Here is a 22,559-nt window from a genome sequence, read left to right on the forward strand (position 1 = left end):
GAGGGGTGGGGCGGGGGGGGGGGGGGCAGAACTTATGTGGTCAGGAACAGATATCTCTGGCTAACAGTAAGGACCAGGGGCTGGCCAACAGCTAGGTGGATGAGCCTGGAAGTATTCCTCCCCAAGTTCATTACTAAGATGAGTGCAGTTTTATGAGAGGACTGAGCCAGAGGACCTACAGTTAGTTTATATATAAAATGGCCTCAAAGGTGCGTATGTTGAATTTGGCCTCCAACTGGTAGCACTATTGAGAAGTGATTGGATCATGAAAGTAGCCTCATAATCCATACTTAAATGGGACAGTACATGGTAGGGCCTAGTTGGTGGAAGTGGGTCCCTGTGGGCATGCCTTTGAAGAGTATATCTTGACTATTGACACACACTCTCTCTCATTCTCTCTCCTTTCCCATTCTCAATCACTCTTCTGCTTTCATCCTCTCTCTCTCTCACTCCCTCTCCTCCTTCTCATTTATTCTCAGCCTTCCCTTCCCCCCTCCCTCCTTCTTCCTCTCCCTCTCTCTCTCTCTCCCTCTGCTTCCCTCACTCCCTTTCTCCCTCCTTCCTCCTTTCCTGGCTGAGCAACTTTTTCATATCATGCCCTTCCATGAAGATGTGTTGCCTTATGACAAGCCCAGAAACTGGGAGCTAAGTGATGGTGGAATGAAGACTGAGAAATCATGAACCCAAATAAATATTTCTTCCTTTTAAACATATGCCTCATGTATTTTATTGCAGTAAAGAAAATTGACTAACACACTCAGATCATACCCAGATTCGTGGCCCACAAAAACTGTGGCATAATCAATATTTATTTTCTTAAGTCTCTCAACTTAGACATAAGAGGCAATGCAGTAAAAGAAAACTAATTCCTCACCATGTAAGAAGTTTTGAGTACTCAAACTCTCCCCAGGATGATCCTCTCAGGCCCTTGAGTCATAGATACCTGACACCTGCATCACTACTTCCTTTCTTGAACTGTGGAAAGGGGAGGTAATTGGTCCTTACATACTGTCCTCCTGCTCGAGAGTCAAGACAAGTGATTTGTCTAGGAATATGTGAGAAAAGAGCTCTTATTTGCCCCTTTCTTCACCTTACAAGGACCAAAGTCAGCTTCTCGTGGCCCTTGTTCACTTTGATTTTCTTCAGGAGTCAAGCTGCACTGAAATGCTAAAAATATAAAAAGACATCTTTCTGGGTAAATTTCACCCTTCATCTACCAGCAAAAGGTCCCCTGTTACTTTGTCACCATCTGTGAATTCTTTGAAATTTATGAATACATCCTTATTTTATTAGTGCCCAGCCACCATCACAGCTCTCTTCCAAGGACTTGTTTTTATTCTCTTCTTCCTAAATACTATGCATTTCTCTAGGAAGTTACAAGAACCTCCCCCGTCAGAGTGTTTTATAACGCATAGGGAGACATTAATCAAAGATTAGACTCCTAAATCCTTTTGGAGTTCTGTTCTTGCTCAGAAATACATCTTTTCACTGAGAGACTCAGAATAAATGGTACAAGTTGAGCATCTCTGATTCAAAATCCAAAATTTGAAATGCTTCTGAATCCGAAACATTGTGAACATTGCTATTAATACCACATATGGGAAATTCCACATCTGACCTCCTATCATCGATGGATCACTATTGAAATGCAGGTGCAAAATTCACAGCTGCCTCTATATAGCCAAAGAACAAAAACCTTCACACCCCTTATAAGCTATGATATATCTTGGCTCTAACAACCTAACAGATTGTTCACATGGGTGAAGAAGACAGTGATACCTTTATTTTCAATGATTTAAAGCATACAAACTGCTTCATGCATAAAAATCATATGAAATTACCTTCAGGCTAATTCTATATGGAAAGTATATAGAAAACATAAATTTTGTGTTTATATTTTGTTGCCATTCCCAAGATATTCTGCCTATACATATCTACATACATGTATATATCTGTAAATGTATATGCATCTATCTATCTTGAAAAATCTGAAAAAGTCCAAAATATCTGCAAACAAATATATTCTGGAAAAGGCACACTAAAATTTTATTATTTTTCCTTTTTTCCTAATTAAACATTGCTTAGATTTGGAAAAGGATGAAGAAAATAAACAGCCATAAAACTCAGGTTTTAGCTCTAAACAAACTGTTAAGATAGGAAATTACCTCCATATCCTCATGAGGTCAATAGTCTGACAAATTTCTTCCACCCTAAGGGCAGGCAACTTACTAACAAGGCACTTATCAATGGCAGACTCAGTGCAACTTAAGGCACTGAGAGCCAGGACAAAATGAACAGCAGGAATCTAAAACCAGGTTACTGTGAGAAACAAAAGTCTCCAAAGAATTACCTTTAACAAATACAAGATGATAATGAAGATAAGACAAAGATGAGGATGAAGAAGAATCAATTGTACCAAATCATAATGGAATAAAATTAGATTTCAACAGTAAAAGAAACTATAGTATATGTATATATTCATCTGAGATAGAACACATTTCTGAATGATCAGTGAATTACTGAAAAAAAATCAAGTAAGAAACTTTAAAATTCCTAGAAATAAATGAAAATAAACATATAATTTCCTAGATCCTTAGGGCTATAGCAAGGCAGTTCTAAGAAAGAAGTTAGTGTTTCAAGTGCATAGATTTAAAAAAATCAATGAGATCTCAAATCAATAACCTCATGATATCACGAAGCGAAAAAAGAGCAAGTTAAACACAAAAGGTAGTAGAAAGAAATTATAAAAGTAAGGATAGAGGATAATGAAATGGAGACTAAAAGAACACAAAGATTTATTTAAACAGATAATTGGTTCTTTGAAAAGATAAACAAGATTGAGAAACTCTTAGCCAATAGAGAATTGAAGCAATAATAGTCTCCCCCAACAATAACCCTCCCAAGAGCCCTAGAACATGATATACTTACTGTAAATTCTACAGAATCATTAACAAAGTGTTGGTACAAATACCTATGTGCTTCAAACAGCTCCATACCATGGAAAGGGGAGAAACGGGTCCTTACTCATTCTACAATGCCAATGGTACTGTGATACTAAAGCTAAATGAGTCCACAACAGAGAAAAACAGAGCATTTTCCTTGAGGAGAATAGGTGTAAAATTCATCAATAAAATGGTTGCAAATAAAATTAAAGAACATGCACCAGGATATTCGTCCCAGGGATGTGAGGGTGGTTCAACATGCACGAATCAATAAACATAACAGAGGATATAAATAGAATGGTAGAAACATGATCAATAGATGCAGAGTAAACATGTGACAATATTCAACATTCTTTCATGATAAAAAGCCCTGTGCTAGGATTTGAAGAATTCTGAACACAGTAGAGACAATGTACAAGAAATGTACAACCCACATTATGCCAGATGAGCAGAAATTGAGAGAATTTCTCCTAAAATAAGGAATAAAATACTCACTCAATATCATGATTATTAGTTAGAACCACAAGGCAAGAGAAAAGAATAAAAGAAACAAAGGAAGAATTCAAACTGTTCTTGTTGGCATAGCATGTGATCCTATATGTTATAGACCCACCAAGCAACTCTTAGAGATAAAAAAATGCTTTAGGGAAAGTGGCAGGATATAAATTCAACATACAACAATGAGTAGCTTTTCTTATAACAATAACAAACATGAGAAACGAATCAATAAAATCGCATTCACAATTGCCTCAATTATAAAATTATCTGGGAATAAACCAAACCAGTGAGGTCAAGACCTCTACAATGAAAAAAAGATAACATTGAAGAAAGAAACTGAAGACACTTCAGGATGGAAAGACCTCCCAAGCTCATGGCAGCACAAAAGATCCCAAACAGACACTTCAATTCTGGGCATAAAGAATACTGCTTAGAAGTATCATATTACTTAATTTCAAAGGATTTTACAGAGCCAAAAAACAGCATGGTACTGGCTCAAAACAGATATGTACACCAACAGTATGGAACAGAGGACCCGGAAATTAACCCACACAGCTATAATTATCTCGAGTCTTGATAAAAGTGTGTGATAGAGAAAAGACAACCTCCTTACCAAATGGTGCATGCAAAAGTGACTATTCACTTGTAGAAAACTGAAATTCGATCCTCCTCACCTTAGGAGGGAAGGAAACAATCTTAAATGGATCAAAGAACTTTAAAACTACTGAAGAAAAATAAGAAAAACACTTAAAAATATAGGCATAAGTAAACATTTTTTTCTGAAAAGGATTCCAATAACACAAAAAGTAATACCAAGAACTAACAAGTGAGACTGCATGAAATGTAGAGGGTTCTGTACAGCGGAAGAAACTACCATGGCTGTGAAGGAGCATCCTAGAGGATGCAAGACCATCATTTGAGGAGACCAGCTATTCATGTGACAGAGGATCAATATCAAGAATATATGAAGAACTTGAATAATTAAACATCTAAAGAACAAATAATCCATTCACTGAATAGGAAAATGAACTGAAGAGATACATCTCAAAAGAAGTTCAGGACTAGAGAGATGGCTGGGTGGTTAAGAGCACAAACTTCTCAATCATGAGGACTGAACTTTGGATCTTAGCACACGTATCAGGGTGCTCTCCAACACCTGTAACTCCAGCTCCAAAGCATCTAACACTCTCCTCTGGCCCCCATTGGCACCTGTACACACATGTGCATATACACACATAGATACATGCACATACACAAATAAAAATATATTAAAAGAACTAAAAATGGCTTATATATGAAAAATGCTCAACATCTTCGGACATCAGGGAAATGCAAATCAAAATAACACTGAGATTCCATCTCACCCTAGGCAGAAAGGCTGTGACCGAGAAAGCATGCTTTGTGTGTGTGTGTGTGTGTGTGTGTGTGTGTGTGTGTGTGGTGTGTGCTGAGTGCATTTCCAGCAGGAGCAGGACTGGCTGACTTATAAATCAAGAAGGCTTTTGTAAATGTCTCCTATACTACAAAGTGCTTCTCTTTATGGTACCCCTGACATGTTTATTCTCTCGCCTCTCTCTCTCTCTCTCTCTCTCTCTCTTCTTTCTATTTCCCTCTTTCTCTCTCTCTCTCTTCCTCCTGGTGTGTGTGGTGTGTGTATGTATATACCCTGCACACTGTTGGTTAAGTATGTTAATTAGTGCTACCTCTGTCAAAACCAGCATAAACTTTCCTCAACAAAACAAAAGTACAATAGAGGCACTCTGGAAAGGGAAAACTAGAGCCTGGAAATATTAGTAGTTAAAAGCACTGCCTGCCCTTGCAGAGGACCACGGTTCAGTTCCCAACATTCACATAGTGGCTAACAACTGTAATTCCAGTCCCAGGGGTTCCAGTGCCCTCTTCTGGCTTCTGTGGGTATTGCATGCATGTGGTGTAGTTACATATATGCAGGCAAAACACTCATACACGTAAAATAAAGATAAATAAAATTTTGAAAGAAAGGGAAAAAGAGATGGCTCAGAGGTTAAAAGCATTCACTGCTCTCTCAGAGGACCCAGGTTCGATTCCCAGCACCCACACTGCAGCTAACCACCATCCCTAACTCCAATTCCAAGAGAACCTGACACCCTCTTTTGACCTCTACAGTTATTGCTTAAAACAAGTGCATCTACACACATGCAGGGAATACACTCATACACATGAAGTAAAAATAATAAATCAAATACTTTAATAAAAAGAAAGGAAAACAGAAAATAGGAAGTAGAAACAGCTTCTTACCTGTTTGCTTACATCTCTGCTGGACTGACAGTCAAAAATTTTGACATAACTGGGGAATAAAACATTATGAAGATTGCCTTCACAGACAATATTCTTTTCTAAGAGATTTCAAAAAATGTAAAGTGCCAATGAGCCATGTTTAATGTCAAAAATGTGTTGTTGTTTTTTTTAGTACCACATGCATGCAATGCCAATGGCAGTCAGAAGAGGGCATCAGATTCCCCTGTAGCTGGAGTTAAAAATGGTTGTTAGCAGCCATGTGGGTGCTGGGAATTGAATCTGGGTCCTCTGTAAGAGCAGCTAGTTCTCTTAACTGCTGAGTTATCACTCCAGAACAGTTAAGATTCTATTGCTGAAAACACTACATATATGAGCTTTAGAACAAATAAGGAGGAATCAAGCTGGTGCTGACTTCAAAACCTTTTCTAGTGTGGGAAGGTGTTATGTATGCTACTGGAAGAAAAAGTTAATTATTATTACCCAGCTGTAAATCCTGTGAACTATTACTATTGGCCTGGCAAGATAAGCTCACTGGTGTGATATTGGCATGAATAGTATGGGAGTACTCAACCACTTTTTAATTGGAATTAAGGTCCACTTTATAGGATAGAGCCCATACCTGACACTGGTATCAGGCCTAGGCACTTGAGGCTAGATAGGTCACAGGACGTAGGGGACAGCCTAATACTAGTTTTCTACTAAATAGTTATAGTGTTAAACTGACTCTTAATGACTTGTTGTTATACCCATAAATTAATGCATCTTTCAACTCTCACCAGACAAGTTTCCTTATGCAGCAGATGGAGATTAACACAGAAACCCACAACTGTCCAACATGCAGAGACCAAGAGGTTGCAGAGTGCTTATCCCTGAATAGGACACCTATATCAAACTTCTTTCTCCCAAGGCTCAGGGATCATTGCACAAGAGGTGGAAGAAAGACTGTAAGAGCCAGAGGTGGTGGATGATCACAAGAAAATAGGATTTTCCAGACAGTTGATTAGCTTCTCATATCAACGCAGAGCAATGGTAACAGCATACAGGGGTCCCAGCAAACCAGACAAAAATCTCAGTATAGACATGGAAAAGAAGGTAAGAAATTCCAACCACGCCGTTGGGAGGGGGATAGTCAGTTTCTTTCAAGCATGGGACTCTTGGTAGGCTGACCAGGTTCTAGTGGATGGACCCAGCCTGAAGGACATTTGGGACACAAATTGGACTCTACAGGTCTTATTGTACATAATAAAGTACGTTAAAGGGAGATGCACATGGAGGGGCTCTAAATACCATCAAAATATATTGTATGAAAATTGAAAAAGATTCAATTTAAAAATGTACATAATCTTTGAGTTTAACTTTGTCATTATTCCTCTGCCACCCCTAAACCTAAATGATACCCCTCATAAACCACCTTATTTTAAAGATTTTTCTTTTGCAAATGATTTTAAGTAGATAAAACAGATTATAATTTCACCCAATTAAAACTTTGCTTTATCTCCAAAACTGGTTTTAAATTACACCCTTTGGGCAATATACCTTAAGAATACAGCATACACACACACACACACACACACACACACACACACACACACACGTGCACGCTTACATGCATCTCTCTTTCTTGTCAACACCCATACTTAAGTCTCAAGGTCTTACTCTTTCCTTCTTAATAAATCCTAACTCTGCTTCATACTGACTCATCCTGAAATTCTTTTCTCTAGAGAAAGTCAAGGTCCAGGCTGAGTGCAGACCCCTAAAAGTATAACCACAGCATTGGGCTGAGTTTTTTTCCCAGTGATATAACTACATTATGACCCAGTCAGTATACAGCAGAGATACCTGAAAAATCAATGCTCATTATGTCACTATTCACAAGAGCCAAGCTAAAGAGCAGCCTAAGGTTCCCATCAAAAGATGAACAGATAGAGAAATATGGTATATACAGATACTGGAGTGTTACTATAAAGAAAAGCAAGATATATCAGTTGCAAGCAAATGGATGGAAAATGGATATAAAGATCATGGGCAATGAGAAAGACTCAGAAAGGCAAAAGAATGTTTTTGTTTTCTGTTTTTTTTCCCTCACACGCAGAGTCTAGATTTTTAAAAGTCATGAAAATGGAAGGGAGACTATCAACGAGGAGGAAGAGGACAAGTGGAAGAGGGAAGGAGCAAGAGAAGACCATGGAGGTGAGCATGACTGAAGTACACGGTACGCATCACATGTATGGAAACACCACAATGAAACACTCTACTCTATACAGTGACTATATACTAATGCATATGCTAATAAATTTTGAAAAAAAAAACAATAGCTTTACACATTTAATTTGAAGTTTAATGTTTCATTCAAAACCATTTTATATCTATCAAATTGGTAATGGAACAATATATAATTCATTCTTATCCTGGCTCTGCTTCTAACTTGCAGATATTGAGCAAATCAATCCACTGAGTCTTCATTCTACATTCAAAACTGAGATTTTTGAATGCCTGACATATGGTAAAGTGCACACTATCTGCTACTAACTATAATCATCATCTATGGAACATACATGGTCAAGCGATCCTGAGATCTAAGCTTTTAGATACATAGGGTGACAGAACTATGTGCTGACAGAAATGTTCTGTTCTCTGTTCTCTTCAGTATGGAAGCCACTAGCCAGCTGGGGCTACTTGGCACTTGAAATTCAGTTAGTATAAGTGAGGAACTAAACATTTAACCCTAGCTCATTTAAATATACATAGCTACATGTAGTTAGTGTCCTCAATATTAGAAAAAGCAGCGGCCTTAGGGGAATGTCTTATTCATGAAGTGGCATGACTTTCTCATGTCCTTCCTATAAAGAACCCAAAGAGATGTCTGCCCTGATCAGAGAGCACTGTAAAATATAACTGACCTGAGGATCCCAAGAGCTCAATATTACTCAGAAGAAAGCACTCTGGAAAGTGGCATGGGATATTGATGGAAAGTCACCTCAGGCTGTTTGGTTCTACTTGGTGTGAACAATTCTGGTCCCATTATACCTAGTTATTCCCACTCTCTTTATGTAAAGGATTAAGATAAACCCTTTCAAAGAATCTCAGGATCCCAAAGCCTTCAGGATGTTAAGGTTTACTTTTACATATAACATAAAGTACCTTGTATTGTTATTTAAAATATTACAAAAATCATAATAGCTTTCCTCTTTGGCTATAGATTACAGAACACAGTACCCCAATACCAGACAAGGATGAATAAAGTCGATGTAACTTTCATCAGAACAATGCTTAAAGAATTCTTTCTCTGAACTTCTTCTTGGAATCTTAAAAGATTTCCAGATATGTGTTTGCAAAAATTTGCATAGATGTTTACAGAGTGTACTTATTCTTTCAAAATAAGATAAAACCAAGGGATAGGTTCTCTACAATTTAAAGTTGTTCACTCAATGTAAGACCTAATGTATCTCAGCTACATTCCCCATAGAAGCATGAGCTGAACAAAATCAGACATATTCTGTAGTTGGATGATGACTGGATATTTCAATATGAATAAATCAAAAAAAAACCCTGCAATTTTCCCTTATGTCTTCCTCATCTCTGAAAATCCTGTCATTCAACCAGTTGTTCAAGCCACAAAATTAGATTTTTCCTTGGTTACTCCTTCACCCTTTTTCTTCCCATCCAATACATCAATTGTCCCCACCTCTGTCATCTGTAAAACATCCCATCCCTCTCTTCACAGCACCCTCACTGTGGGGACCTAAAGACCCCACCTTGCATAGGTCCAAAAGGAAGTTACTGGGGGCACGGCCTGGCTTGCTTTGAAAGTCCGAAGAATACTTCCGCAGTGCTGAGGAGTGCATGACCATCCTTAAGATACACCCTCGGGGGGAGGGGGGGAGTTCCAGGTGCATTTATAAGCTTTGGAACACTTGCAATAAATAAGTCTCTGCCTGACTAAGACTCCTCGTTGCTTCTGAGTGTCCCCAGGTAATGGGGGCGGCGTGGGCTGGCGAATGGCGTGCTCACTTATCCCCAATCCTCACCTCGCCAGGGGATGCTGGTTCGAACCCCCGGCACCTCACCACTAACATGTGCCTTACATTCTCACTACCTCTGCTCTGAGCACTCCAATTGCTTCTTTTAACTCATATCTTTGCTTCTATTCTTGTCCCCACCAGACCACTACCCCAGCAGTCAAATGGAATCCTTTCAAAGCATGCATGAAACCATACTACTCCTCTATTAAAATTATTTAACAGTGTTCCATTTTTTCCATGAGATAAACCCAATTCACCTATTAAGTTCTAAAAGATCCCTGCGAACTGCTAATTGCATTCATCTCTACCTCAACTACTAGGATTATCCTTCCAGCTCACCAGGCAGCTTGCACTGCCCCTGGCCCCTTGGTTCACTGAAAGGGATAACCCTTTCAGAGTCTCTCTATCAACACTGCTCTTCTGTTAGGTTTGGGGTTAGCTGGTTCCCACTTTTTTCAAGGTGTCATGCTGGAATGTAGCAGTCCCAGCTGAGGTAACACTGATTCTTTCTCATTCATTCTAATACAGGGCAGAGCACCTGCCTACATTTATTCATATGCTCCCTGTTTTTTCCATATATAATATATATACACATATATATTGTGCATTTTATACAATATATCTTAATCATATTTAGATCCCCCTCCCCTATTTGCTCCCTGCATAGCCTGTCCACAGAATTTCATGCATTCTGTCATATATGTTAGGGGACTATTGAGTCGTTTTTGTCCCCAGATGTACCTCAGTGTAAGTATGAATTGGCTATTTCAATATGAATATATCAAAAAACAAAACCACTGGGGCCTGGTTGCCTATCTAGTATCACTCCCTTCAAAACCAACTCTCCCCCACCCAACAGTGATCAGCTGTCAATAGTTTCTTGGCTAATGGGGCCTCCTGACCATTTTCCCACTTCTTTGCTGGCTTTGTCTGATTGAACTTGCATGGGTCTTGTGCATGTTGTCACCATTGCTATAAGTTCACAGGAGCAAGTTTCCGGAAGCGTAGAGATTCTGTTTCCTTATGGTCATGGACCACTCTCGGCTCTTACAACCTTTTTGCCCCCTCTGCTGCAATGGTCTCTGAGCCCTGGGTAGGTTTCCTGTCTCCAGCTCAGTAGAATAGAAGCTCTCTGAGATCAGAGAGATTCTTCTACATTTTTCTCCTGTCTCTAGCAGATGTACTACACTGTGCACAGCTAAGGTCAGCAAGCAGTCATTTAACATTTACCATCAAGTTAAGACTGTGGCTAGATCAGACAGTGAGGAATTTCAATTTTCCTTTTTCTATGAAGGTAGAAAACAAAGTTAGCAAAATAAGGAGTATTTTTAAACCTTTGGTTTTTCAGAAAGCAAATTAAAATGCAGATCAGTTCAACTTGGGAAACTGCTAAGAAAACATTCTGTTTTAGCAAGCTTACTTCTCCCAGAGCAGAATAATTAGTGTCACTTACCTGTCTGCTTTGAGTCTGTGATAGCCGCCTGGTTCTTGGTTGGCCCCCATTAGCAGTCCATGAAATAGAGCAAAATCCTACTAAAATTTCATTACTCTGAATCCAAACTTAGTTTTCTTGACTAAAAATTTCATTTCTAACTATGCTAACCACAAACGGTTTCAAATACACTTTAGGCACATGGGGCACATTGCAATCACCACTGCAATATAGCCCACAGGGTGTGAGATAAGTTGATTTCATGCAACAGCTGTGTCCTGCAGAAACTGTGGCAAGTCAGAATGAAACAGATCTTCAAGCTGTCTTACAGAGCTCCAGGTGAGTTGTCAATGCCAAGGCTGAACCTCTGGAGACAATAGTACAAAATAGTCTCTCTTTGTCTTTTTTGTTTTCTTTTTTTAATTAAATCCCAAAGCACATAATTCTTTTTTTCTGATATTCATTTATCTTTGGCAGTCTCATACATATGTATATGAGTTTTAGTCCTTTTTTAAATAAATAATTTATTGAGAATTTCATATATGCATATAAGGTGTTTTGATCAAATCCATGCCCACTCCCTCCCCTCCAACTCCTCCCATATTTCCTCATCATTTTTTTTCTAACTTCATTTACTCTTTCTTCTTCTTTGATTGATTTATTTTTTTTATGGGGCTTTTGGCTACTCTAACATTCCCCCCTCTGAAGAGGTTAAAAATCTTTTAAGGATCAGATAATTTTTGGCCTTTGGAATGGAGTATGTTGCTAAGAGGCCCAAGGACATTGTGGGATTTAGGCAAGAAACTGACTACTTTTCTTTAGGGTCTTTTTACCCTAACTGCCTAGCCAATTCCTACCTCCTATTTTTATCACACCATCCTCTGAAGAGGTTACCCAAATTACCAATAGGGAATAGGGACGCAGACCACTCTGGCTTCTTCCATGCTGAACAGGGATGCAGGGTGAGGCAACTGGAGTACCCCTTCAGTGGGTCTATCTAAAAGACTCCCAAATTCCATTACTCTTATTTCTAGGGGGAATGAAATAATCTCAAAGGCAGCCAAATAAGAGATAACTACAAGGAAAATATAATAAAGAACATCCCATTTCTGTGGGCAGGTGTCTGGTGCACAGTCAAGTGGTCAAGTTTATGTAATGTCTACTTCATCATTTCCAGACTCTGTGGTCTCATGCCTTGTGAAACAACAAAGGACTTAACAACCTGAGAGCTGTTTACCCTGGACAATGTCAAAGATACCTTCTTTATCATCTTAAGGTAGTTACATTTTTAATGTAGCATCATGGCATTATTAAGCACTGTCTTCTAATTTCTCAAAGGGAAAAATGGGCTAATCTCTTTTTAAATGGATTATAACCATTTACTTTATTAAGTGGCCTATATTAAAGGTAATTTAGCTATTGTTTATAACTTAGACTCATTATTATGAAGGTAAATAATTGCATTGTGGCCTTACTGCTGCTGGTGCCCTATCTTCACAGCTCCAAGCACATTGCCTTTTTAATTTTTCTGACTTACAAAGTTTTGATCAATTTTTAACAGTCAACTAGAAACATTTTGCTTTGGTTTATAAAACTTTGAACCCCCGCTTTTCTTCCCACCTTTACTGTTGTGCTGTAGTCTGGACGTTCTCATTATCAGAACAATTAGAACTATTCTAATGAAGGGAACCGACACACTTTTGCCCTTTTTGGTGAATAAATATGTGGGTTTAGTATTTCAGCTTTGTGACGTTTATTTTCACTGTTCAAAGGCCTTTTATGATTAGGAGTTATATTTTAAATGCTCACAGATATTGGCAAAATGACCTCCAGATAATTAAAGTACTTCTGTGGTTGGAATTTCTGCCTAAAATCTATTCAGCTTGAGAAAGGGATATAAACAAACAACATGTGGCATTTCCAGACCATGTGCAATCTGATGATGGGCCAGTGGTCATAACCTGTGGCACTAACTGCCTTTGCTATCAGTAGCACCATTACTGAATATCACTTCTTTACAAACTCCCTTCCCTGTTTAGTTCTGCCAGAGCCACAGTGCAAAGCCATTTCAAGCTGAAATTCTGAAATCTTTTGCTTCTTTGAAACTTGAGGCCTTAGAAGCAAACTAAAAAAATTTTACTATCAAATAGTAATCAAAAACAACACAAATAAATGTTTAAATGGAAGTTGTATTAAAAACTTTCAAAAAATTTCCTACAGAGTCTAAAAATAAGATGGCATAAAGCAATGCCATTAACTTATAGTAGAAATTCTAACTCTTGTGGATAGGAAAATAAAAATACAATCTATTATACAGACTCCTTAATCATAGCCTGATTTTAAATTCAAGTAGTGAGGAACAGACAATATGAAGTTAAGAGTTTTTTAAAAAGCTTCTATTTAGTTGAGACACAGTTGGGTGTGACTTGGTGACACATCTCTCTGGCTTTATCCAAATATGATGCAGCTGAATAGTAGAGAAAGTCAAAAATTTAAATTCCCATGAATAATCTGAAAGGCGGCATTTGCTAAGTTAGGTTCCCATGTTATGTCCAGATACTGCTTCCTTTCTGTTCAGCATCTCCTTTCTATCGTCCCCTTTCTTCCTCGATCTTTAGGAAATGATACTTCAAGTTGTCAGCTAGGGACTTCCTGTGGAAACTGACCATGGAAGGATCTATGTTGGTGTATCACAATCAATGGCAGTAAGGGTCTTAGAACATTTTCAGAGATAAAGTAGAAGAAAAAAATCCAACATATAAATCAAGGGATTCACTTAAAAGTAGAAGTCTCTAAGCCACAAATCCCTAAAGCAAGAATGTTTTAATCTATGACCACAGAGGTTTGAAAAAAAATCATAGAGAACTAAGTGGCTGGGAGCAAAAACTCCAGAACCCAATTGTTCCAGTTCAAGCCCTCCATATCCTGCTACGGTTTCCTTATCTGAAGATGAGAACTATAATACAACTGATCTTCACCTGGTTGTTGTAAAAACCAAGTACTATATTTAAAGTACTTAGAATAATTCCTAGAAAATTTCAAGTTAAATATAAAGATTAGTAAAAAAAACAGTGAACAAAGAGAGTGACTAATATAAGCTTTGGTCAATGTCCAGCTGAAATAAAAGGTCAGAAAAACAAACTGCAACTTGGGAACAGTAGATAAAACTCCATGTTCTATTTTCTCTCAGCATTCCTAACCCTACCTATAATCCAAACTTCAGTCAATAACATTCTGTGAAAGGGAGTATGAATCTGACCCACAGCAGTCAGCCTTGTTTGCAGCCTAGCTAGAAAGATGGCAGAGTCTCACCAGTGACGTGACCCTGAGGATGTGCTGGCTGGGCACAAAGCACTTGATAATGACAGAAACCATTCGGCTGTGCTATGTCTGTAATCAGGGTAACCAGACACAGAAAGGCTATGACATGCTAGACCACAGTTATCATAAGAAGAGAATACTTCTGAAGGGTTAGTTCTGAATCCTCAGCTCTCATCACTAATATTCTTCCTGATGCTCCATCACTCTTCTTTATTGCCTTCCACATACTGAGTAAATTCCTTTATTGATACGTTCTCACTTTTGGTCTATTTCAGTATTTCTTAACATGGACTTCTTGGAGCACCTACAGGCTTATCTGTGTATTTAAAGTTTCATGTTATGAGGCTCTTCCAAGTTGAAACAGAACCTGTATTAATGGAGCCTAGAGATGTAGAATTTTGAATAAGAAACCCAAAGGGTGGTATGTAGGTTAGACAATCACTTTGATACATTCAGGGTTTAGATATCACTGATGCCATCTACTATTATTGGAGCCACCCAATGTAGTGTGTGATGTCAATAGATCACTGGCTTCTTCTCAATAGATACCAACGGCATCAACACTCTAGCTGTCACTGCCAAAAATCTCCTTAGACAATCTATATGTCCTTCAGGAGCACTATTGCACCTAGCTGAAGATCCCTGAGCTAGTCTATCCTCAGTACATATCAAGTCAAGCCTATAATGAATTTCAATGAAGCTGTGGGTTCCAATTCTTATCTACAAGTCTCCTTATTGAAATGGGTTTAAGTAGCTGTCCAGATGCACTCTTGAAGTTGTGTGTGTTTCCTATAATAATTTCCATGAAGTTAAACTCAAGTTCTTAAATGAAGAATTTTAAAGAGAGAATGCATTTTGACCTACTTGCTTATAGTTGTTCTAACAACAAACTATAGTAAATGAGTTTTACAAGGAGCAAACCCCTGTTCTTACATCCCTGATATGTGATGCTTGGAAATTCTAATCATGCTCTCAGAAAATTCCTCATCTCGAATTTGGTGGTTTTCAAAATTCATGCATGTTTAACTATAACACAAACAAGGCAACTAGTTTTCTATAGCAAAATAAAAACCATTTGTATGTTTGAATATAAAAAGAAAGTAAGCATAATATACTACAGTGATTATTTTGGTTCATTCCGTATGTCAGCTAATGAGCCATGTGATTCAAATGGACTGTTTAATTTTTTAGCTCCCACATTATTACTGTTCTTACTTTAGAAGAATGACGTTTTAATGAGAATGACTAGCCTGTTCATGTTAACACAACTACTTTATGATTGCAGTTACATAGTCTTTGTGCTGGTTAGTTTTTGTTAACTTGACACAAACCGGAGACATCTGGGAAGAGGAAACCTCAGTTGAAGTATTGTCTCCATCAGATTGTCTCCATCATGCTGTGGGCATGTCTGTGGGGCATCTTCTTGGCTGTTGATTGATGTAGGAGTTCTTAGCCCACTGTGGGCAGTGCCATCCCTGGGCAGGTGGGCCTGTATAAGAAATGTAGCTGAGCCCAGGTGTGGTGGCACAGGCTTTTAATCACAGCACTGGGGAGGCAGAGGTAGTGGATCTCTGTGAGATCAAGGTCATCCTGAACTATATAGCAAGTTCCAGGCTAGCTGTGGCTACAGGGAGAACCTGTCACGAAAAGAAAAAGAAGAAAAAGAAAAGTAGCTGAGCAAGTCAGGGGGAAGCAAGAGGCAGCATTCTGCCCTGGTCTCTGTTTCAGTTCCTGCCTCAAGATTCCTGCCTTAAGTTTGTGCCTTCCCTTTCCCTGATTATAAACTGTGACTTGTAATCCAAATAAACCTTTTCTTCCCCCCAAGTTGGTTTTGGACAGTGTTTTATCACAGCAACAAGAAGCAGATAAGGGTAGTCTTGAAAAATCTTACTAAATATTAAAAATAGAGAATATTTCCTAACTTATTTCATGAGATTAAAACCACAAAGGAAAATATAGGAAAAAAACCACGACCACCCTCGCTGATAAGCATAAATTTAAAAAGAATGGCATAACTTATATAAAATATGAAGATATTAGATTATAATGTGAGGGAGCACATTCCAGAAATTTTAAGATTGATACAGCATCAGAGATCATATTCCTGTACTCATCATATTAATGAAATAAAGCAGAAAGGTCCATCACAACACAAGACCACACACTGTGTGTAGCTTCATAGTTCTTCTAAGAATTATATGGAGTAAGAAAACAGAGTTTTTAATTGTACAAAGGGGTGTCATTATGACATTTCCACATCTGCCTAAAATGTACATTGATCATAACTGTCCCTTCTGTTACTTTTCTTATCCCTGCTACTGTCTCTTTTTCCTTCCCATATTCTTAATAGTCCCCTTTTTATTTCCATGTTTTTTTCTACCACCAGATTTCAAGTACAGGAGAAAAAATAGGGTACTTATCTTTGTGTGACTGGCTTATTTCATGTCACATGCAATCCATTTTTCTGTAAATGACATATTAATTCTTTATGTTCAAATAAAACTCCATTATGTAATACATCACGTTTTTTTCTACTTAATTGATAATGGGCACCAGGTTGATGCCATATAATTTGGTTACCATGAATAATGCATTCATAAACATGGATGCACAAGTATATCTGACTTTGATACTTTGGAGTATACATTTAGAAGTGGTATATATAAGTCATATAGTAAATTTACTTTTAGTTTTTTGAAGAATCTCCATACTGATTTCTATGGTGCTGGGATCAATTTACTTTCCAATCAGCAGTGTTTATCTAAGGGGTTCTTTGGTTCCTGTATTTTCATTATTGGGTATTTTTTGTTTTCTAGATGATATTCAAGGAATAAGAATGCTTATAACAGCATGGTATGAAAAACCATACACATATAAATACAAACACCAAACTATCAACTGACAGTACAAATACATTGTGATAAATATCTGCAGTGGAACACTATGGAGCTGAAAAGATGATAACTATGTATATTAGTATAAATGAAATATAATATTGCAAAAAATAATTTCCAGAATAATATATGGAATATGACACATCCATGTAATTAAAAAACGAAACAAGCTAATGTAAACAAGCTTACTGCTGCCTAAGAAACATGCCTATACAGCAAGCCCAGGAAGGACACAAGAGAATGATAAAGTTTAGATAGTGGCAATCTCTACAGAGGAAGGAGAGAAATACAAGCAGGGAGTTACTGGTAATTCTCTTTTGAATCAGCTAGCAGTTAGGTGTTTGAGTGTTCACTTTAGTTTTATTTTTCTACCTTACATATAGGTACTATTTTATGTGAATCAAATATTTATAAAATTTCCAATATTCTACAAACTATTTTTAAAAGGTTGCAATGAAACTGGCCAGTGTTGACTTCTATTATTGAAAGAGGATAGTTTTAGAGATGTGGAGATATGGGGAAGAATAAACAAATTCAACTGAGTTCTAACATCTCTGGAGTAAGCATACTTTGAAATCTTTAAATGTGTAAACGACAAGCACTGTTGCAGCTGATATGATCCATAAACAGCCAAGTCACTGGAGGTGATTTACAGAGCAAACTTCTGAAGTCATGGCTGGCAAGCAATCAACAAACAATGGCAAATTTCACTGTGAGAAAATTCAAGAACTCATTTTCACTGGAGAGATAATTTACATCCTATTGGATGTATGATGGGCTTTCTCTCAGACTTTACTTAGAAAAGAATTCCTTATGACCACTGTTTTTGAAGAAGAGATTGACCCTCTATGCTATTACCTATAAAAATGGCCAACAAAATGTCAACAGCCATAAGAGATGGTATAAAATATTATCCTGGGATTTTGGAGAATCAGAGTGCTTCTGTGCTTGGAACACTGTGTGCAGTTCAAATGGTTACACTTGGAGAAATGTACTGGGGACGGAAAGGACAAAAACAGATTAAATGTAATGATCAGTGGGGTGAGGAATGACCAATGAGGTTACCTTATATTTGAGAGTTGTCCTACATGGAAGGTTGGATTGGAAAGGGAATGTGACTGGAATCCATGGATTTATCCAAATGTATTGAAAAGTTAACCTTCTTTGTGGAAGGAAGAATCTAAAACCTTGAGAGGAAGAAGAAAGTAGCTGAATGTCTCAATTTGCAATGTGCTAGGTACTGAGTAAGCTGTTTTCTCACATGTTTTAGTTTTGTGGAAGTAATTTTGATGGATTTCACTGTGATGTTTTCATATATATGTATTATTGCAGAAGTAATTTTTTTAGTGCATAGTCATGTGAAACCCCAAAGACATAAAAAAAAAACCCAGTAATTTGGTTTTTGCTCATCTTTACCATTCTTTACCCCTATTCATACATCCACTTCTGTATTTATTTACTTACACATCTATCATCTTTAATGCCTCTTACTTCCTTGTTAGTGTATCTGCCCACTTTGGTGCAGTTAATACATACTTATTAAATGAAATTATGAATGACCAAGAAAGCTTTAGATGCAAATCCAATGACAAATTACTCCACTAATTAAATAAAGGATTTAGGAGACATTTATAACATTTGATACTGACATCCATATTCATTATACAAGGGTGCTGTGTGTGACAGAACACAATGGATTTCTTGTGGGAGACAGTAAGTGGGGTTCCAGGGTTCAAGTCCAGTTGGCAATTTAATGTTCAGCACACATTAGCAAAGAGTATATACCTCAGTTTATGTAATATAAAATATAGCCATATAAGCATAGATCAGTGATTTGGAGGGTCTCACTTTATCTTCCTACAAAATGTTTGTATGAACCAAACACTAGTGGCTAAAAAGGTCAATAGAGGTTTAAGGCAATGAATACAAAGGTTAATCAATAAACTAATTTGATGCAGCTAAAACAGTGGACATTATTTCCAGCATTGTAAGGCTGGATCAATTTAGGTCAAAGAGTTTGATTCAGTTGACTTTTTGTTCTATCTTCACTCTATATAAAGTAGACACTAAAAAAAATCTAATTAATTTGGTGTAGAATTACTAGGACTAGAAAGCTTCAGATCGAATAGAACATAAATTATTCCCATAGTCAAAAACTGCTGGAAAACATAGCTGACTTTATCTCAAGACTAGCTTCTTGTCATCTGCAAATATGACTTAAATGTGGCATTGCTGCAAAGCTCAGGACTGGGCATCTTAGGAAAGGAAAAGTCTTGGAACAGCAGTTTTCCTCAAACAGATGATGACTCCACAGGATGAAAGCTGGCAGGTTAAATGTAGGTGTGCTGTTTTGAAAACTACATTTACATAGTTCAATAATATCTGTGAGCTCCCAAGATACCAAGTTGTTCTTTTTAACCAAATGCAGACACCTGGTTTTTTCCCACTGTACTAGTCATCTTTTTACAGCAGTGCCTGTGATTTTTATGATCCTCACAAACTCCTGCTTGACACTCATCTTGGCTTTCTCTAAAAAACTATTCAGCCATGAAGGGAACATGGACTTATTCCCACCAGAAACAGCATAATTAATATTTGTGATGCACTCAGGAGTTAAACAAGAGCCAGGATTTTACAAGTTGCCAAACAGGAAAGAAAACTAGGGCAGACAAGCAAGCTCAGTGGCTGAATGGAATTAACTCCTAGTACCTATAAATCTAGTTGTCTTTTCTCTAAAACACAGTGATAGATTTCAACTTTTCCTGGCCCCACAAACCATCCAGGCCCTCCATAAAAACAGTTCTTGTTTTAAACATCAAATTAGCTCAGCAGTGCATGAATGCATACTTTCTTGCTCCTTCTTACCCCATCCCAGAGGTTTGCTTCTTTACATACAGCACAAATGTGTAAATACATTCACATGTGTACACTATTGCATATAAATGTCGCCACAACAATACAGCATTTCATAAAAGATATATATTTGTTTCTGCTTTTTGGGGTACACAACGCATACTGGAAATCTGTCAATGTGCTCAAGATTATTTCCATTCTTTTGACTGCTTCAAAGTTGCCCATAGATGTGGGGGTACCGCTAATGTTTGGCACTGAGTACTCTTGTAGTAAAGTAGAAATTCTGGGTTGGGTGGAAACTTCTAACTTGTGTCCTTAAGTGGAGGTGCCGTTTGTAATCCCACTAGCAGTGTATGAAAATTTCAGTATCCACACACTCTCATCCCCTCTTGATGTCCTGAACATGTAGACATGCTCGCTCAGGGCAGTTCACTCTGACTCACTCTCCTCTTGACCTCTGAGTCTAGTCATTCTTTTAATCCTACCTTTGCAATGGGAGGAGAGGAGGTGGGCCTAAAAAAAATAAAGTAATTCAGACACACTCTGAAAGCACCAGCAGTTGAAGAGCTTAGTAACATCTCTCAAAATAGAAAAGATGTACCTCCTCCTCCCTAGATTTTGCTGGTGTTGACTGGAAATCTCACACCTTCACTTGCCCCATTCTCCTCTCATTTTAGACTAACCACCAACATAGCAGCTACAGGCTCCTCAGCAACATCTTTTCCTGATTGCTGTCAGTCCTGTTTCCCAAAGAAACACTATTAGTGAAAAGAAACCTTGTTTATGTCATACCATATTTAACAGAGCTCTGCCTTTCCAAACATTAACTCTAAGAGCTACCTAGTTGCTTAGAGATAGGTTCCTAAATTATTCATTGGATTTTTGTGATTTTCCTATACATGTTCAAAAAATTCCCAGTAAATCTATTAAATAAAATAGACAGAAGAAGGTCCTTTAAAATGGTGTTTTGGGAAAACAAACAGGAGTGTTAGTGTGGAAGCAATCAGAGTTCTGAAGACTATTTTCACTTTTCAAAGGCTCTATTAAGCCACAATGAAAGCATCAGGGCATCAATGGGATGCTTTAACCAGAGTTAGAATACCATTAAATGCAAGAATCTGATGATCAGGGTTTTCCTTTCAGCAGCTCAAAAGAAAGAATCCTGTAGCAAGGTATCTTAGCAATTTATTAACTCAGATTTTTAAATCTTTCTCACAAGAGGCTGGCTTTATTATTAAAAGAAGGTAGTTTGGAAGGAAAAATTTAAATCTCTTTGAGCTATACAACAATCTTTGGTGACTAATATACTTCACTACTTTAGGGTATTCATTAGGCAGAAAAGAAAAATGTTTCTTAGCTTCTTCCCAAATTTCCATGCTATGAGTAGAAGCAAAATTTTAAGACTTCAGAGGATCCTGGTATAACTCTTATAGGCACTTATTAGACATCAAAATGTCCTCCCCATCAGGCTGCTGCATTATACTTCAACAGTAACTCTAAGGGACTGTTCAAAAACAAGCAGAATTAAGGGGGAACAGGAGAAACAAATTCTCAAAGCATTCCATTCATAAAGTCTTAAACATGCATTCTCAGGCTTCAGCAGTAAGAAATCTCATCTCATAGGAAAATAGAAGTCACAAGATGCACAAATCACACCTGAGTTCCTGGTAGGTTCTACCACTTCAGGAATTTAAAAAACTTGTGGAAAAACTTGTAGTACTTTATAACATTATCAGCTTCAACTTTGCTTATTAAAATGTTTCCTAGATGCAAAAAAATCTTTACCAGCTATACATCTAACACAAGGTTAGTATCTAGAACATAGTATCTAGAACTAAAAAAAAGTTTAAAAAAACCACTAATAATTCGATTAGAAATTGAAATAAGTAACTAAGTAGAGTGCTCACAAAATGAAAGGCAAATGATTGAGAATTTTTTTTTTTTTTAATTCAGGGGAGAGAATGAACTCAATCACCCACTACCACAAATTATGCAGTCGTGTTTCCCACATTTGGGGAAATTGCAGGGGTCAGCACATCTGGAGTGCAACAGATAAACCTCGCCCTGGGAAAACCACCTTCTTGATCATGGGATTTCCCCTGCCAGGTAAGTATGAGAATTTTTTTTTAATATTCAACTTCTTTATTTATCAGGGAAATGTAAATTGAAACTACTCTGAGATTTCATCCATGCCTCAATCAGAATAGCTAAGATTCAAACAATAAATGATGACAAATGCTGGTAAGGATGTGGGGAAAGGGTAAAACATGTTCACTCCTGGTGTAGCTACTGTGGAAATCAGTGTGGAGTTTCCTCAACA

General features: G+C 37.6%; 1 protein-coding gene and 1 non-coding gene across 2 annotated transcripts in view; both read right to left on the minus strand.

The window, feature by feature from the left end:
• The window catches only part of Ryr3 (ryanodine receptor 3), a 595,983-nt gene that overhangs the window by 442,885 nt on the left and 130,539 nt on the right, over window positions 1-22,559 (minus strand). The gene's annotated exons all lie outside the window — the stretch shown is intronic.
• LOC115071700 lies at window positions 22,190-22,353 on the minus strand. Its single transcript, XR_003850790.1, has one exon. It is a non-coding gene; the product is annotated as a U1 spliceosomal RNA (small nuclear RNA).

This window comes from Nannospalax galili, unplaced genomic scaffold (genome assembly GCF_000622305.1).
Source record: "Nannospalax galili isolate Female #2095 unplaced genomic scaffold, S.galili_v1.0 scaffold999, whole genome shotgun sequence".
Taxonomy (NCBI): Eukaryota; Metazoa; Chordata; class Mammalia; order Rodentia; family Spalacidae; genus Nannospalax; species Nannospalax galili.